The sequence below is a fragment of the Eschrichtius robustus genome, chromosome 17 (assembly GCF_028021215.1).
Source record: "Eschrichtius robustus isolate mEscRob2 chromosome 17, mEscRob2.pri, whole genome shotgun sequence".
NCBI classification, from domain to species: domain Eukaryota; kingdom Metazoa; phylum Chordata; class Mammalia; order Artiodactyla; family Eschrichtiidae; genus Eschrichtius; species Eschrichtius robustus.
Genome location: NC_090840.1, coordinates 27,998,062 through 28,017,881, shown reverse-complemented (window position 1 = coordinate 28,017,881; position 19,820 = coordinate 27,998,062). Strand labels below are relative to the sequence as shown.

General features: G+C 36.1%; 1 protein-coding gene across 1 annotated transcript in view; it reads right to left on the bottom strand.

Moving 5' to 3' along the window:
- Window positions 1-5,848, bottom strand: part of RALYL (RALY RNA binding protein like) — a 532,902-nt gene extending 527,054 nt beyond the window's left edge. Inside the window, exon 1 of the mRNA XM_068525481.1 lies at window positions 5,817-5,848. The gene's annotated coding sequence lies outside the window, so the exon portion shown is untranslated. The remainder of the gene's footprint in view (window positions 1-5,816) is intronic.
- Window positions 5,849-19,820: the final 13,972 nt, after the last annotated feature.

The following is a 19,820-nucleotide window of genomic DNA, read 5'->3' as shown; positions in this document are numbered from 1 at the left end:
CAGAGAGAAATACCACACATTTTGAGAAACACAAGCACATCTATCAAACATGGGGAACATTCAGAATATAAAAAAAATTGTATGCATAGCTTGGAGTGCCAGTCAGTTAAAATATTACAAGGACTAATTTCTCCAAAGAGTTTTCAGAAACATATAGTAATACATATAAAATGCAAAAGAAGAGAAGACAAATCTGTTCTTTCCTCTTCTCCTTGGTATTTTCAACATAACTATAAAATTTAATATTTTAAAATATATACACATTTTTAATGCAAATTAGAATCAAATACTGGTCTCTTTTTAAAAAAACTGAAAGAATTAATTATCAAAGAAAATAATACTATAAATGATTAAATAATTTTATATATAATATTATTTGACAACAAAAGGGCATAGATGAGTGATTTAGTTTGGCACAGAAATGCATTTAAAAATCATTGATTTTGTCACAAGAGGGAGCCCATGTTTTTTCAATTAATTCAAACACATTGCAAATAAATAAAATGAAGGTAATTTGATCCTGACTAAATATGAAGCTCTAAATTTTATAGCATAATTTATTATTGATAACAAAATATAAATTAATATTAAATATCAGCAGACCTCTCCCCTTCATTTCATGAAGAGATGAGAGAAAACATTTTTTAATGTTTTATTTCCCAAAGAAAACTAGAACATGATATGTTCTTCCCGATATGCAAGAAGCAAATGAAACATGTAATACAGTTTTAATATAAAAATTTAAAACTCAAATATATCGCTCTGATAGTGTGCTATAAAGAAAAAAGTACAGACTCGTTTTCTCCTGGTTCATGATTATGTACTAACTATTCTTCTAAATTATCTTAAATCTTTCTAGAACGGTTATTGGGTGGATAACAAACAGAAGGACAAATATTGATTATAGAGTCACGTAACTTCCTGAAAGATATGTAACTTCTATGAAACTAAATTTCCCACATCTATAAAAGAAGGATGTTCAGCAAGCTTTCGGCAGAGTTATGAGAATTAATGAGATAACCTAAACACATTTGGAACTGGCATTTGGTAATTGTTAATAAACAGTAGTTTCTTTCCACCTTTTGGGTAAGCATTATATAAATTTCCCTGATAATAAATATTTTTAAGTCTTTTTCATAAAAATAAACTTCTTCCCAATAGCTAATTCCCCTTCTACTGACTTTCAACACCTATTCTTTCCTTCCTAATCTAAACTTCTCAAAAGAGTAGCATACACTGGCCACTACCATTTTTCATCTACCAAAATTCCTCCTATTAATCTCCCAGTAAATTCAAAGGACTTTGTCTTTATTTCCCTGGATCCTTCTGAAGCATATGATGTGTCCTTCTTATAAACTTATTTCTCCTCTCTGATTATTCCTTCTGTTTCTTCTATATGCCTGTCTCTCTTTATTGGTTATGCCTAGGGTTCAACCAGGAGTCTTTGATTGTCCCACTTTTTCCATTTCTCTGGAAATTTTATCTTCTTTCATGGTTTCACTACAACCTCTAGGATAATGACACAGTAGACAAATGGGTCTGCTAGAATGATCTGTCTAGCATGCAGATCTAACCATTTCTGTTTTCTGCTGAGCAGTCTCCTGATATTCTCCTTACCCAGAAAGAGGCAGCTGACTGGGAGGTTACACAATGTGCCTGTTTTGGCTGGCTCTCATATTGTTGGCCCACACAGTGTATTGTTTTGTATGTTTTATTTTAATTACGTATCCACAAAAAGAAAAATAAGATAAAACATAAGATTCCACTACTCTAGCTTCCACTGAAAAACTGAAAAAAATGAAAATACTGGGGCCTCATCCATCAGCAGTGAGGCAGAACTACAAGGTACGTTTGCTTAGGTATGGCATGTTTTCCCCAATTCATCAGCATCCACGCCATAATTTACCACTTCACTGGCATTGGAGGTCACTATTCATCGTCAAATTTGTGTTATTTTATTTATTAGGATAGAATTAAGAGGATAGTGAAGTACTTTTTCTATCCAAGTCAATATCAAAAATGGGAAAATTAAAGCTAAACAAAGGGGCTGTGCACTTCAAGAAAAATTCAAAGAAAGATGTTCTGCATCCAAAGAATTAACTTAAGAAACCATTATGGAATTAAACCTGCTGCTTTCCTCAGTGTCTGCCTGGTTCCCAGAGGCACTGAGATTGTGATCACACGGCATGCCCCAAGTACCCACTCTGTACCAGCGGGAACTAAGGGTTTTACAGGAAGAGACTGAGTGAACATGCATGAAACTCATATATTCCAAGCTCTTCCTGTGGGATAAGATTCCCAGTCCACATTCTCACCACAAGGCAACCAACCAGCTCTACTGTTCACGGGTGGATAAGACAGAAGTTTCAGGCTGTGAGAGGTGAGTTCCCAAACATTAACTGAAAATAAAAATATCCAGGACACACTAGTTATTCTCCTTGTCTTCATTTCGGGCTTTTTACCTAACTAGTGTCAATGATTCCCCAATTCATAGAGTCATAGAGGCAAAACTCCCTGAAGTTATTTTCTAATTGCAGAAAAAACCTCCAATGGTGCTTTGTTAGGTGGTGCCATTCACTACCTATGTGATGTTAGGCTTGTCAGTTAACCTCCCTGAGCATGAATTTCTCTTCTGTAAAGTAGGTTATTAACATCCATCTCATAAAAATTGTGGAGAGAGTTAACCAACCAATGTAGTAATGTAATAATGGTACTTGGCATACTAAGTACTTAACAATGTGGCTATGACCTTCTCATCTTCACAGGCATTTACATAATTAGCCCTTGTAAGATATGTGTTTATGTCCACCTCCATTCACAGATGAGGAGGTACACAGCAGAGCAGTGTCAGAACCCGTGTTGGAAGCCAGGGTTTTTGACTCCACAAACCAGAGTATTATCCACTACTTGACCAATATAGTATGCTGACTCCCTCTCAGTAAATGGCAGATAAACATATATATCTGTAGTGTGATATGTAAGTTCTTTCATGACCAAACCCTAGTTGTTTTCTGTTATTCCTTGTCTTGATCCTTACAATACTAAAACCTGCATAGAACATCTGCTTCCCCAAGCCTGCATCCAAACATGCAGCTCAACACTTCCTCCTCTCCTTAAATGCTGTCTTCTGTGATAGGAAAGTCTTTCTATTCATCCTTGATTGCAGCCCAGACATTACTGAGTCAACGTATGTCTTCTCCTTCCATAGGGGCTCCTATGGAAACTTTATCCCACATTTGAGTTAAGCACCTTGGGGTTAGGAAGGAGATATTATTCAGTTTTGTGCCTCAAAGCTTTTTGTAGTTCTTGATATGTAGAAGGTAAGCAAAAATGGCCATTGTCTGAGGACTAAGGGAATGAACAAATAATAAAAGCCCTATACAGGTTTTGATACTGAGGAAAATAGATTCTATATGCAGCATTTAAATTTGAAGCATTTAACTAGAATCAAATTGCAAGTGCTAAAATAAGCTGATCCTAATTTAAAAACAGAGCATACATAATATATTTTGTTACCACTTAAGTTTAGCTGTGTCATCACAGTGATGTATATTTATAGTCTTTTCTCATATTTATACAAAAATGTGTGTGCCAAGAAAATTTAAATTTCAGAAGAGTTTGTAAAGTAAAACCACATAAGAGGGTAACAAACATCTCAAATGCATTTCCATAGCTTTTCTTGCTTTTCTCTCTTTTTGCCTTTTTTGCTGTTGTCTAATATTCACATGTTCAGTGATATTCCCTTTTGTTTAAAATAGCATTTGTTTACAAAACATTTCTTTTTTTTTCATATTTCTACTTAATGTTTGTGTTCGGTTCATTCTTAAATGGTGGTCAGAGGAACGTATACCTGTATCTGTGAGAAAAACATTTGAGTACACTTTGACCCAGAGAAGAATTTTCAAAGCCAATTGGAAGTTTCTGTTTATGCTTTAATCAAGAACTCACACAAATGACTGCAGTGCAATTCTAAGCACAGAGTCAACAGTTGAAGGACTACAGCCACAAGTGAAAGCCCATTTGTCCCCAAAAAACCCTGATGCTTATCATGGGATATGAATTGTGATGGGCATGAGGTGGGGAGCTGACCTGGAAGGTTTTAAAACAACAGAAAGACCTTAGTTTTTGAGGTCAGAGCAATGACTAAAATTTTTATTAATATTACTGATACTTAAGTAAATCATAATATGAAAGAATTTGCTGATTTAAGATGGCACAGACATAAGGTTTTACTCAGAACACCTTCCTTTTTTTACCTCCCTTTTTCTCTTTCCTCGGTTCTTCTATCTCCTGCAGCTCACCATTCTACCTGCTCCATTATTTTGAATACGTTACCATCCACATTTAAGAGTTCTAAAGCAAACTGAAAAAGATTAAATTTTATTATAGTTAGATCAAAAATGAAGGTAATTTTAAATGTCCAAATCTGATCATTCAAATCTCTCTTATGCCCTATGGTCATAAACAGCACAACCACTTTCTAAATCCATACTGGCCGATCAACAAAATTCACGCATTTAACTGCTGGGCTGAACTGTGGTCTCTCTCCTAAATAGTCCTAGGCTTCTATTCAGGGCTCCAAACTCCAATAAATTATGAGCGATCTGAAGACAGGGATCATTTCTTATAAAATTTTGAATTTTCAGAGATCTCACTGTGCCTTATAAAACTCATAGAAAAAAGTGAAATTCAACAAAGCTTCTCCTCCTGAAAAGTCTGAAGTAAAGGAGGAAATGTGAAATTCTCTTAGAAGAAAATGTACAAATTTGTAATCACCAGGTAGTTTGTAGACTGTTTTATACTTTCATATGCTTGATGAAAATGTACTTTTCTTATTTAAATAAATACATCACCACTACATAACTATTAGACAAAATCCTGATAACACTAAATGATGGCAAAAATGTCAAGCAATTAAAACTCTCCTTTATTTCTGGTGAGAATGCGAAAACCTCAATGGGTGATGGATAAACAAACTGTGACATATCCACACAATGGAATACTACTCAGCATAAAAAGGAACTGATTATTGATACGTGGAACAAAGTAGATGAATGTCAAATGTTAACTGAAAAAAGAAGCAAGACTTTAAAAAGACTACATACAGTATATTTACGTTCATATGACATTCTTGCAAAGGTAAAACTATAGGGACAGAAAACTGCTTTGTCTTCACCAGGGACAGGAGAATACAGCAGATTAATTTTAAGAGTAGCTGCATTCCTGCGTGCTTGCCATGTACCATTATCTTATTCAATCCCTCCAAAATAATCTTATGTGAAGTAGAAATTATTTTTATACTTTCTTCTCAGAAGACACTGATTTAAAAAAAAAGAAACAGAATTTGAACTCATGCTTTTATTTTTTTTAATCACTTTTCTATTCTTTTTCTCTCAGATTTAGGGCCATGTCAAAATTTTAGATGTCAGGAACTTCCCTGGTGGCACAGTTGTTAAGAATCCACCTGTCAATGCAGGGGACACAGGTTCGAGCCCTGGTCCGCGAAGATCCCACATGCCGGCGGAGCAACTAAGCCCGTGCGCCACGACTACTGAGCCTGCGCTCTAGAGCCTGTGAGCCACAACTACTGAAGCCCCCGCGCCTAAAGCTCGTGCTCCTCAGCGACGAGAAGCCACCGCGATGAGAAGCCTGTGCACCACAACGAAGAGTAGCCCCCACTTGCCGCAACTAGAGAAAGCCCGCGCAGAGCAACGAAGACCCAACGCAGCCAAAAATCATAAATAAATAAATTTATAAAAAAAAAAACATTTCAGATGTCATAAAAGAGATAATTTTTACCATTAACAAATACATACCTTTTTCAGTGCTTGAAGAATGTATGCGTTCCAAGTCCTGAAAATAAATATCACTAGTGTTGGTCAATAAATTCTCCAAGTGATTACCTACCTAAATCTCTAAAATGTAAAGTCACTTGTATATGAAATGCTGTAAGCTTTTTCTCGCTCATAAAATTTCATAGTAAATTCCTACCTTCTGCATTAATTATAATGAGTTAAAAATGTAAAATAACATAATTGGAGATATTATGAGTTAATATTCATTCTATCATATACTGTACTGATTTAAAATTTGTTTCTTAAAGTAACTATGACTGCATATATCATTATGCATTGTTACTTTAAAAAGTTTGAAATTGAGGCTAAACAGTGAAGATTATTGGTATGCATGAGTGAAGGATTAGCAAGTATAAATCCGGCATAGCCAATCAGCTGATTTTTTTTAAAATTAATTAATTAATTTATTTATTTATTTATTGGCTGCATTGGGTCTTTATTGCCGCGCGCGGGCTTTCTCTACTTGCAGCGAGAGGGGGCTAATCTTCGTTGCGGTGCGCGGACTTCTCATTGCAGTGGCTTCTCTTCGCTGCGGAGCACGGGCTTTAGGCGTGTGCGCTTTGGTAGTTGTGGCTCGCAGGCTCTAGAGCACAGGCTCAGTGGCTGTGGCGCACGACCTTAGTTGCTCCGCGGCATATGGGATCTTCCCGGACCAGGGATCGAACCCGTGTCCCCCGAATTGGCAGCGGGATTCTTAACCACTGCGCCACCAGGGAAATCCCTGCTGATTTTTTTAATTGCAATTAAGTATTAACACATTTTCAAAAACATTTGTCCTTACTGTAACCATAAGAATCTGACACGTTATTAATTTTGGCTGAAGAAAATACTTGTATAGTCATCTGTGTTTTAATTATTAAAATTAGGAACATAAATCAAATGAAAACTATGATCAGAATAAAATCACATATGTATAAAAAACAACAAAATGTCAATCACAATTAATCTAGTCTCCATGATGCAGAAAGGAAAATCCTGAAAACAGAAGTACGGATGATGTAAGTAGCTTATAGGAACAAGAGCCCCTCAAAATAAAATGATACAAAAAAACAAACTAAAACAATGCTTACATCAAAGTGCACATGAGAAACTCTGTCACTGCTTGTATTATGTATACCTAGGCTTGAAAGTAACATTTAATTGAGTTGGCAACCTCTAGACAAGTACCATATGTCATATAAAACAGGGGTGTCTCTACAAGGACAGTGGGGAGAACACATTAGAGAAAAGGGAGAAAGCTGGAATAAAAATGACTCCTATGACTGCTGGAAGGAGATTATTAATCCAGCACAGCAATGATTCCAGAGAAGGAAGCATCCTCCATCCAATCCTGCATCTCCATTAGAAGGACAGCTCTAAGGGAGTGAGTCTGGGGGATACTGTGCTAAGAAAGAGTAGGGAAGAGTGGCTCCTGACCTTAAAACACAGTGTGATGCCTAGTTTGAGGAGTGAAAGAAAAGGCCAGTTCTAGAAGTAAGTAGGGGCTACCAGGCTTCATGGAAGACAGGCTGGTCTCAGTCTCTGTGGTGAGTATGGTAGTGATTGCTCTGAATATCTGATTCCTAGAGAACAAGGAAATTATAGGGTCTATGACATGTTGAGATTAAAAATGACAAAATCTAAGGAAAGCACCTCACATGACCCAATCTTGTTATATTGCAGGTAGTATAAAGCAATTATAGCACATGCCTAATTTAGTTATATTATGTATATTATGTATTTAGTATGTGTGTAATGTATCTGGAGTCAATTTAAAAGTCCCCTCTGAGTAAGGGATTTTCCCTTATTTTCTGTAAATATTCTGAAAACTACAAATTATTACTTAATATTCTTCTTTGCAGGTAATGCCTGATGTGAGTCAATATACTCAGCACCATAGATCTCCACTTTGAGAAGAAATTTTCATCCAAGATTTGCATCATCTCCCCCAATAACAGAGTGATAATGTCATGTCTACACTAGATGTTTTTTAGGAAAGAGAATCATATCCTTTCTCACATACAGAAATAAATTTGAGTTACATAAAGCTATGAATTCTAATATCCATGTAGGCTACTAAGCTCTGGTACAGAGAGAAATAATCACAGATTCCTAGAATCACATAATCCTACACATCAAAGAATGTAAAGGCTTTCTTTTTTTCCACATTAGCTGTTTTTCTTACACTTCCAAGTTTCTCAAACTGAGACAGTGCATCCTTTAAGAGACTAATGCATTTTTCTTAATTCTATTTCATTTAATTATTTTTATTTTTGGCTGCATTGGGTCTTCGTGGCTGCATTGGGTCTTCGTTCCTGCGGGCAGGCTTTAGTTGCAGTGAGCAGGGGCTACTCTTCGTTGTGGTGTGCGGGCTTCTCATTATGGTGGCTTCTCTTTGCTGTGGAGCATGGGCTCTAGGCACGCAGGCTTCAGTAGTTGTGGCACACAGGCTCTGTAGTTGTGGCTTGTGGGCTCTAGAGTGCAGGCTCAGTAGTTATGGCGCACAGGCTTAGCTGCTCCGCAGCGTGTGGGATCCTCCCGGACCAGGGCTTGAACCCGTGTCCCCTGCATTGGCAGGTGGATTCTTAACTACTGCGCCACCAGGGAAGTCCCGAGACTAATGCATTTTTAGTCCATCTAAAATCCAATGAGGGCAACAGAAGAGGTCATGTCATATTTTTTAGAATAGTCATATTAGTATCTTCAGAATATTAGTTTATCCTTCCCATTCATTACTTTTTAGAGATATTATTACTTGAAATAATAGAAACGTATTGGGCTGGCCAAAAAGTTCGTTCGGTTAGTGAATACATTGTTCAATAAAATTCTCGGTGAATATGAAAATGTGTCTTTTATTTTCACTTAAAACTGAACGAACTTTTTGGCCAACCCAATACTATCGTGAAATCAAAACATATATTGCCAGTTTGATCAGGTATTTCAACAAAATAAATATCAACAAAAATGAAATCTCAAATCTCAAATCTCTCAACTTAAATATACATATTTTTCTTACCTAAAAAAAAAAAAAAATTACCAGTTTGAGAAGCAATTCTATTACTAATATACATTGACTTTTGTTGAAATGGTACTAAATCTGCTTTTAAAGAAACATCTTAGCTACCCATATCAATTGTACTTTCAAATATTTCTTAGGGCTTTCAAAAGCTAGGTAGGTCCTCAGCTAAAAATCCATACAGACACAAGCTATTTCATGCCTTTTGTTTTGGGCTGATTGTGTCCCTCCAAAATTCATATGTTAAAGTCTTAACCCCCAGGACTTCAAAGTGTGACTGTATTTGGATATCAGGTCTTAAAAGAGGTAATTAAGTTAAAATGAGGTCATTAAGGTGTTGTCCCTAGTAGTAAGAAGACAAAATTAGGACACAGACATGTACAGAGGACGAGCACATGGAAACACAGGAGAAGATGGCCAATCTATAAGCCAAGGAGAGAGACCTCAGAAGAAACCAACCCTGCCAACATGTTGATCTCAGAGTACCCTCCTCAACTGTAAGGAGATAAATTTCTGCAGTTTTAAGCAACACAGTCTGTGGTACTTTGTTATGGCAGCCCTAACACATCTAATATACCTTTGTGCAATGTTCTCCTTGAGAACAAAAGATACCATTGAGCTGAACAATGATGGTTCCCACTTACAAACATCCAATGTGAACATCACTGATTCAAAGAATAGTTCTTGTCATGGTCCAAAATTTGAAAAAAAAAAAAAAAAAAAAAAAAACCCATGTATAAACATCATTCTGTTTCAGGTGTTATGTATTTTACAAAAGTACAAAATATAATCCCTCCTCTCTAAGAATTTACAATCTAAATACAGAAAAAAAAAATAACATATATGGAATAAAAATAAATACGGCACAGCCATATAGAGGCCCACCTAGGTGCCATAAATCATAAGTGCAAGTTCTGGGTATATTTGCTACTAGGCTGAAGGGAAAAGAAACACCTGTGTCCACAGAGATATATATCTGTCTCCTGATGGAGTATACAAGAATTCCAAGGTTTTATAGATTTTTAACTTTAGAAAATGATATATAGGAAGAGGTTTTTCTTATAAGATTGCCATAAGCACAGATTCCCATACCACTAACTTATAAAAAGAGAGTAATAAACATTTATGGAGTGATTATTATACCTGACACATTGCTTACAATCACATATATAATATTATATAAATATTATGTAACTATTATATATTAGTTTCCTAGAAGTCCTATAAGGAAGACCACAAACTAACAATCTAGGTGGCTTAACACAACAGAGATTTATTGTCTCACAGTTCTGGAGACTGGAGGTCCAAAATCAATATGTCAGCAGAGCCATCTTCCCTCTGACACTCTGGGTAGTCTTCTTTTGCCTCTTTCTGGCTTCTGGGGGTGGCCCACAATCCTTGCTGTTCCTTTGTTTGGAGCTGCATGCCTCTGTCTCTGCCTCCATCTTCACATGGCATTTTCCTTTGTGTGTTCACATCATCTTCTTATAAGGACACAAGTCATGTTGCATTAGGGGCCCACTCTACTCCACTAAGACCTCATCTAAACCAATTACATCTGCAGTGACCCATTTCCCAAGCAAGGTCACATTCTGAGGTACTGGGGTTTAGGATTGTAACATATCATTTTGGGGGACACAACTCAACACATAACTAGATAGATAGATAGATACATAGATAGGAATACTTTTTAGAGAAATTTAGTGTGTTGTAGGTGGTGGGAGTCAGCATACTAAATTGATCAAGTACATAGTACTTTGATTTATGGAGTCAAAGCATCTGGCTTCCAACACTGATTCTGACACTACTCTGCTGTGTAACCTCACCCTCTGCCTTGTCAGTGTCCTCATATGTAAAGGGAGGTGGACTGTACAGACATACTTTACAAGGTTGTTCTGAGGGTAAATATACTAACACCTGTAAAGACGAGGAGATTGTGGACACAGTGCTAAGTACTTAGTATGCCAACTACCATCACTGTACTACTACATTGGTAGGTTAATTCCCCCTGCAATTTTTATGAGACAGACATTAATGCCCTACTTTACAGAAGAGAAGCTCATGCTCAGGGAGGTTAACTGACAAGCCTCATATCACGCAGAAAGTAAATGTGACATCATGAAACCCAGTTACATGCTACTTCGATGCTGTGGCAGGCACTGTCCCATCTCAGGGCACAGTGAGAAACACATGAAACTAACCCCAGTTATAAAAGAAACATGCTAGGGCTTCCCTGGTGGCTCAGTGGTTCGGAATCCGCCTGCCAATGCAGGGGACATGGGTTCGAGCCCTGGTCCGGGAAGATCCCACATGCCACGGAGCAACTATGCCCATGCGCCACAACTACTGAGCCTGCACTCTAGAGCTTGTGTTCCACAACAAGAGAAGCCACCACAATGAGAAGCCCATGCACCACAATGAAGAGTGGCCCCTGCTCACTGCAACTAGAGAAAGGCGGCGTGCAGCAACGAAGACCCAACGCAGCCAAAAATAAAAAAAATAAATAAAATAAATAAATTAAAAGAAACATGCTAGAGGAACATTTCCTTGATCACTATAATCTGCTTTGAAAGTAAGTAATTTATATATGTTTTATTTACATAGTCTGAATCTATCCAGTAAGGAAATTTTATAATAAATAATGCTTACAATATTAAAAAATTCAAAACTGTTATTCATAATTTTATTTTAAAAAGTACATTTGTGTCTTATGCTGTATGATTTAATAAAATAACTTTTTACATAATTAGATAATTTTACATAATTTTTACAAAGTTATCTTGATTTTACACCCTGAGAATACTTTTTGATAAATAAAAAAGCACAAACATACTACTTAGGAACAAGAGAAAAGTGTATTTGAATGTTTGTTTCAAATGGGTAACTCTCTAATGCTGGTTATTTATGCACTTAAACCCTGTTCTGAACTGATCGTTCACAGATAAAACATGAAACTCCTAATTTCTAAAATTTCCTCCCTGAAAATCCTTTCATGAAATAATTTCAAATTTTACACTAGAGGAAGCCACTGACGCTCACTTGTTTTCTCACAGTGGTTCTTACTGTCTCTATAAAGCTGGGTCTCAGGTGGAGAATAAGAACGTTTTTCTAGTCTCTGCACATTACCACTTTGTCAGTGACTTTCTTTCCTCACTTTGAACAAAAAAGAAGAGTACATCTGCACTTGAACTTCACAACAGAGTATAGAAATAAAAAGGATCTCCAGAAAGCAGTGAATATTCCCCAAAGACAAAACTGTTTTCAAATATAACTAATGCTTAAAATATATGACAGCATGATAGGGGAAAGAAGGGCTTTTGAGGCAGGTAAAAGTGGATTGAAATCTAAGCTATGGCATCCCTGAGAAAGTTTCGTCACTATCTGGGTTTTCCATTCTCTCACTGCAAAAGAAGGAAAAGGTTGTTGGGAAGAGCACATTAAATACAGAACTGAGGTAACTAGCAGACCATCTAGCACAGAGTGTGCACTCAACAAATGTCCCTACTATGGCAAATCTAACAAGGAGAAGTGAAAATCTGCACTGTACAATCTCCATGAAAATGGCACAACAGACTCCCTGTAGAAATCTGTGCTTTGCCTTTTGTCATTTCCTCCTGCTTCTTCTGCAGCAAAATGCTACAATGTGGGGTGGGAGCCATACATTTAAGTGTTCTGAAGGTAAGGGTTTTGCCCATGTCCATGCTATCCATACAGGGATAGTGAGTATTGTTGAAAAGGGGGCTAGGGGACATGTCTTAAACTCGATTTGCCTAGTAAATGCCATGTTTTACTTAAAATTGCTGATGGGAAATTTAATTGGAGATTTTAAGAGGCTGTTACCTAGATTTTCCTCCACCTCCATCATCTAAGCCCCACCCCACCCCCGACACACATCAAAATAAATGGGAAATGTTTCCTCTGTGCCAGCCACTCTATTAACATGAAAGTTTGGGGACCTAGGAATCTTCTAACATTTTAAGAAAAGCAATTAAACTGTCTCAGCGGTAAACATGTGAAACAAACTAAAAATAGAGATGTATACTTGTCCACATCTATTTTTCATGTGGAAGTAGAAGGTAGCCTTTGGAGGAAAAATGTTGTTTCTTTCTTTAAAAACATTTAAAAGGTCTCATTTATTTCACTTCTCATTTAAGATATTGGTCCAAAATACATTGGAACTTTATTCAACAATGGAATAAAGATCAAAACTACAGCTACAATATCAGGTTTTTAAAGATGTCAAATCTCAACAGCACTAAACCAGTTCTTCATTGTTCCTTATGTTCTCATTTTGTAAGTACTCAAACAGTCTGTGCAATTCTTCACTGCTTTTTTTCTGCAATGATTTCCTTTTCAATGATTTAAGCAGTCTATTCTCAAAAGCAATGCTCAGAAATCCAATTACCATTCCAACACCACGCTTTTGTAAGCCCAGAGCATTAAACCATAGAATATGATTCTTCTTGCCCCTTCCTTACACCTCTCACTCAGGCACTCTGCGTTTCTTATCAAAAGGGGTTTTGGTTTTGTTTCGCTTTTCTTGGATTTCTTTGGATAAGAAAAAGTGGCCATAAATTTTGTTACAACGAACAGAAAAGAAACCCCCATAAATCTTTCATGTGAAAATAAACACAAGAAAATATATAAGAGAAGAAAAATTGATCAATAGGCGATTTCTCCCTTAAAATAGTGTTTGTTCTATCTTAAAAGTGGTTTATGAATTATAAATTGTAACGTTTTAGTAGACATAACCAACACTTAATTTCCTTCATATTTAACTTCTAGTTTTTTAGATAAGTTAAGAGATTTAAAGTGGAAGGTCCTATGGTAATGATAGCAGGTAACTTCCCACTTATGTATTTTGTCTTTCTGAATTCATCTCATGAATACATTGTGTGTGTTTCTATGCATGTCTGTGCACAAGTGAGCATGTATTGTGAGCAAATAAAAAAAGGATCGAATTGATAGAGATATTACAGCAAAATTTCTAACTTAATTTCTGGAAGCAATAAGCAAAGACATTGACAAAGGGTCAAAGAAAGAGAGAAATCTTTAATTGGATTAAGGCTGACTAAATCAATTTAGAACAAGAGCTCTGTGTTTAAGATTTTGTTTAACCATGAGCCATTTCTGACTAACTGTATTCTACATAAGACAAAAGGAAGTAAATCATTTAAACTTTAAATCTGAACTGAAACCAATTTTTCACAGCCCATGTTAGAATGAAGCCAAAATACATGCGGGACTCCTTAGAAGTGATGGAAATTTTACGAATGTGGAATCAAAAGCTCCTATGATCAATGACCATCTGGCTGCCTGAATGTCTTTTTAGTCTAATATTAGCTTTGAGAAATAATAATATGTTTTTTAAAGGAAGGTATAAATAATAATTTAAGAGTTTATATGTTCTTCAGAAATCTTCATTTTTAAAATAATTTCAATATGAGCGAAGTATATTGAACGATTTTCTACGTATGTACATATATGTATATATACACATATGTATAGGTACATACAGAGTGGAGAGAGAACATGAGAAGACAAGTAATACATAAGCACAAAATATTTAAGGGCAGAGAGCAGAAAATGAAAAAAAAGAGTGGACTTCGAAAGGTCTTTTGTTTCATGTAAATTTGTTTGGACATCATTATGTAGGTCAATGTTTTCTCAAAATGTGATTTTTGGAGCAGTAGCAATAGAGAAACAGAATGTTTAATTAAAACGTAGACTACTGGGCAAGCTCAGAATCTAAATCTATAGGATGCAGTCCAGAAATCATCATTTTACCCAGTTCCCCAGGTGCTTCTATGGAAGTCTAAATTTGAGAACCACTCCTAAATAAAGTACAATAAGAACACCACACTATCAGCTTCTTTATACAAAAAAAAAAAACTCTGGAGAGAGTGAGGAGAAAGGACTGGAGGGCTGAGGCAAAGTCTGGACTTCCGGTTGACAGCCTATTCTAACTGCTGAGGCAAACAGTGGTACATACCATCCTGTTAACATGCTTTTAACACTCAGTCTTCTCCCACATACACAGTTGCTCTTTTCCATTTTGAATAACCAAGGTGAAATTCCTCTTTGTTTTTTATCTTAGTAAATGGGCCTTCAAAATTAGTAAAATGGCCCTGGATCTCAGTTCAGGAAGATATTTGGAGAGATTTTCAGCCAAAGATAAGTAAAAAGATGTACTGTTATCCTGAATGTCTTTATACTTTGAAAGATAGATAGATAGATAGATACGCTTTATTTCCCAGTTTCATTGCCCCAAGTGAGACTGCACACATGCTGCAGTAGTAGTAACCAAACCCAGATTTACCTCTCACCTCAAGTTGTCAATTGCTGATGTTACTCTCCAAGCACCCTCCCTCCCCCACCAACACACACACACACAAATCTTGCTTCCTAACAACTGATCCTGCAATTGGATCCCACCGTTGGGCTGATCAAGTTTCCACTGGAGTCAGGATAGGACATCGAGTTTGATAATTAGCTGAAGGGAAAAGTTTTGAATTGCTGTTTTGTAAAATCAAACAAGAAGCTGTTGAAGAACATGTAAAAGTTAAGATCATAATTTGAATTATCAATTTTGATAGGCATCTCTGTATAGGACTAGACAAGTAAGTCTATTAGATTAAGGAAGGTAGGAAGGATGGGGCTACAGGTGCAGAACTGGATAAAGGAGTTGAAAAGGCTGGAGAGACAGTGAGTTCCAGGCAGAACAATGGAAGCAAAACCAGAAGTGATGACAAAGAGTGAGTTTGCTAAAGCAGAATGGAGTTCATGGTGAAAAGAGAGAATTGGAGAGTTGAGCAAGATACATATCAACATGAAGTGTGTTTCTGGGCTGGGCCTATTGTCTTGCCCGTTTCCTTTCCCCTGAGATATCATGATACATGTGTGGGGAATCTAGCATAGAGGGAACCCATTCCCCCTTCCCACCTTGGTATCTGAAGGTAGCAATCTCATACCATGCAGTGAGAGTAAGAAAGAAAGATGGCTATGGTCCCAGCAATGAGGACCATGACAAACTCAATTCATCTGGGAAAGCATGCCACAGAAGAAAAAGAACACAAAATGCTTCTGATTTTGTGATACTATTTCTACCCCTTGAATTTTGTTGCAACCCAAAAGAAAAGCAGTGTCACTATCAAAAGAAAATAGTCCAGGCTTTACAAGAGGTTGTTCCCAGCATTCTTCTTCCTTCTACTGAATACTGTGTATTCTAATTTGGACTTTCTAATTTCTACCCTGTCAAAATGGTTCTTGGAGCTTTGGGCATAAAGAATCTGGAAGAATAGAATTTTTCAGTTCATATTTTTGGAACACCAAGAAATGGACACTACTCTCCAGGAATGTTTCTAAAAATCTTTTTCCTTTCTTAATTGGTGCACATATTACAGCTGTTCCTATGCTGTGTCAAAAGCCTCCCCAAATTCATTTTGTTTCCTCTTCCTCTTTCACTGCTATGTACTCATTGCCTAGCATTTGGCCAGGCACAGTGTAGACATTCTATAAATATTCAAATATTTCTTTGAAAGAAGAAAAGGAAGAAAGGGAAGGAAAAAGATTAAACACTGATTGGTTGGTTGGTGGCTTATTGACCTATAGCAAGAAATTATATAAAACATCTAAGAAAGCAGTGTTTTCCTAGGGTATGCATTCACAAGAATTCATTTTTCTGTAACTTGGTCCAAGAATAAACAATACTGGGGGCTTCCCTGGTGGCGCAGTGGTTAAGAATCCGCCTGCCAATGCAGGGGACATGGGTTCGATCCCTGTCTGGGGAAGATCCCACATTCTAGGGAGCAACTAAGCCTGTGCGCCACGCGCCACAACTACTGAGCCTGCGCTCTAAAGCCAGCGAGCCACAACTACTGAAGCCTGTGCACTTAAAGCCCGTGTTCCACAACAAAAGAAGCCACCACAGTGAGAAGCTGGTGCACCACAAAGAAGAGTAGCTCCCGCTCGCTGCAGCTAGAGAAAGCCGTGCACAGCAACGAAGACCCAACACAACCAAAAATAAAAACAAATATATAAATAAACTTATTTAAAAAAAAGAAACAATTTTGGCTTTCATTTTAGATAGACTGATCATAAAATGTATCATCCGAGCTATAACACATTTGAGAGTAAAAGGTCACTATTAGTAATTAAGTTTGGAAAAGTGCACCCTAGTATTGTTACAATAGGGCAAATAAGGAAAACAGTCACCCTAGTTTTTGATGACCTTCTGCAAAACTGAACTCACCAATTCGATATGTTGCCTAAACAAAAGTAAGAGTGATTTTGCAATAAAACCTACAAAAAATGGTTCAAATTAATACCTGTAAAAATCCCACTTTCCATTTATTTCTTCCATATCCTTGAAAGTACCAAATCTTTGAATTTACTCTTCTCTCTTCATACGAGAGCCAGTTTCCACCCTCTTTGCTTATTTAATTCCTCCTTATCATCTGAAGATTACTTAAGTGCCACCATCCCAGGGAAGCCTTACCTTCCTTTGATCCTTCATCCAGCCCGACTCCTACCACAGACTAGCTTAGCTCCTTGGGCTACTGCACTTATCACAGGTTGAATTCTACATTTCTTTGTTATATTTAATGTCTATCTTAACCAGTAGCTCTTATGTATACATAAGAGGACCAGAATGAGGTATAATTCTGCTCATCTTGTACTCCCAGCTCCTATGTTGTATTTGGTACATAATGAATGCTCAATAAATATTGAGTGAATAAAAAGTTAGTGGATAAATGAAGAACAGAATCTCTTTCATTGCCAAAGGGTGATTACTATGTAAGAAATCTCAAAGTGCCAAAAAAGCAGTACATTTGTATGATACAAAGATATCTATAACCTTTAATTCATCTTTAAATGACCCTTAATCATGTAGTTTTGTTGGCATTGAAAAAGTCTGATGACTGACGTTGGTATCCAAGAGTAACAGATGTGTTAAAGGTTTAATACTTCGTGAGTGAATGAATAAATGAATGACTGAGAAAGAAGTGTGTTGATAACAGAGGATCAGTGCATTTCCTATAAAAATTACACATAAAAATTCTATATTCACACACAAAGATACACATAATTAAATGATTAAGTAATATTGTCATGGCAACTCAGTAATTTATTTTTGTTAACTATACAAGAATATCAGTTTTTCATTTCTAGATATGGTCTGCACATAAGGACACAATGCCTCTAGGACACAGAGGAGTTTAACAATTCAGTTAGAATTGCAGAGCGGGCTGGTGGATCCAGGCAAGGAAACTGTTTACCAAGTTTGTGGTTAAACTGAAAATGTGTCTTCAAATAGAATACATCCATTCTTTAAAAACAGATACAGTATTTTATAGTGAAGGTAGTATCAAGTAGCCTAATTCTCATTTCAATTCTGCTAGTAAGAAATCACTTGAGTCCTATATTCTTTCTGGAAAATTAAATGCATTAAATAAATGTTTTCAGTCTTACAGTCCATCACAATCACCTATAGCTTTAAAAATTAGGAATGCCTAGGACCCACTCTGAATCTTGGATTTCAGTGTTTCTAGGGTATAGGTCTAATCTTGTTTAAAGAGCTCCAGATGATTACCATATACATCCAGAGATGAGAACCAGTATAGTACTGGGATGGAAACCAGAACACAGAAGCACTACAATCACCTCTCTTATTCCAGATTTCCTAGGCCACATAATTGAGTTTCAGTATGGACCTCTAAGGTCTCTCCCAGAGCAACATTTTTTTATTATTTTGAGGGAAAATAAAGTATAAACACCAGCAAGCCATAAAAAATTCAAACAAACAAAGAAACAAAAGTTACTTCTTTTCAGATATTCAGACACTTCACTTGTAGTGATAAAATGGCACCTGAACTTTATTACATTTTTAATGATAATGTAAATGTTGGTAGTTGAATATTAAAAAGTCTGTACATCAACTATACTCAATATCATTTACCTTGGATGCTATAAAATCATAGTGAAAAGTACAAAAACATAGGAATAATAGACTGATACAAGATCTAACTATATTTTGCATCAGTTTGTTACATTTGGTCTACCTCTTCATTTGCTTCCCTTCTCCTGCCATTATAGAAACCAAGGACATTTAGCCATTTGAAACACAGACATAAGTAGACTTTCTAAGGCACAGTCATATAGGCTATTTTCAGCAAACTTTCTCCTGGGAAATTCACATTAATGTATTACGAATAAAATAGAAGGAAGACCATCAGGAATAGACCTAAAGTGAATAAAAACAGCAAAAATAGTGTTAATGTTTCTTTACTACAAAGAATAACCATTGATGTAGAATTTATATCAACAGAGTTGAATATAATTTTCAAGACAATTTACAAAGTGGTAAAATGTTATTATGAGGTTATGAGAAAATAAATCTCATAGGGGACCAAAAGGGAGGAACACGGTGAAACCATATTTTTAACACACCAGAAGCTATGTTTAATTACATTCTTTTATAAATTCATATTAAGATTTCTTTACTTAAAAGGATTTGAGACTACATTAAATATAATAAAAAATCTAGCATACCAAAATGAGATTTTCAATAGGTAGAAAAACCCCACTGACATATAAGACACACAAAGAAAAATAAGATTAGAAATAATAATACATTCCAATCAGGAAACTCTAAGCTACATACTTGATGCAAGATTTGGATCATGACTTAAAACAGAGAACAAGAAACTGATCTTCTTGATTACATTAGTAACTCCCTATAATAACACTCATTCTATATGCAAATCATTCGTAAAATGAAGACTATCTATTCAATTCATATAAAACCTTATGCATTTCTCCTTCATTTTGAGTAAAACATAAAATAGACGTTACAACAATTTTCACTTTTATGCATGTTCTAATTGAAGATCAGCTGTGTTTGACAACTTTAAATATAAGGCTTTCTACAAGGAATACATTCCAGAGAATCATGAAAAAATGAGACAAAG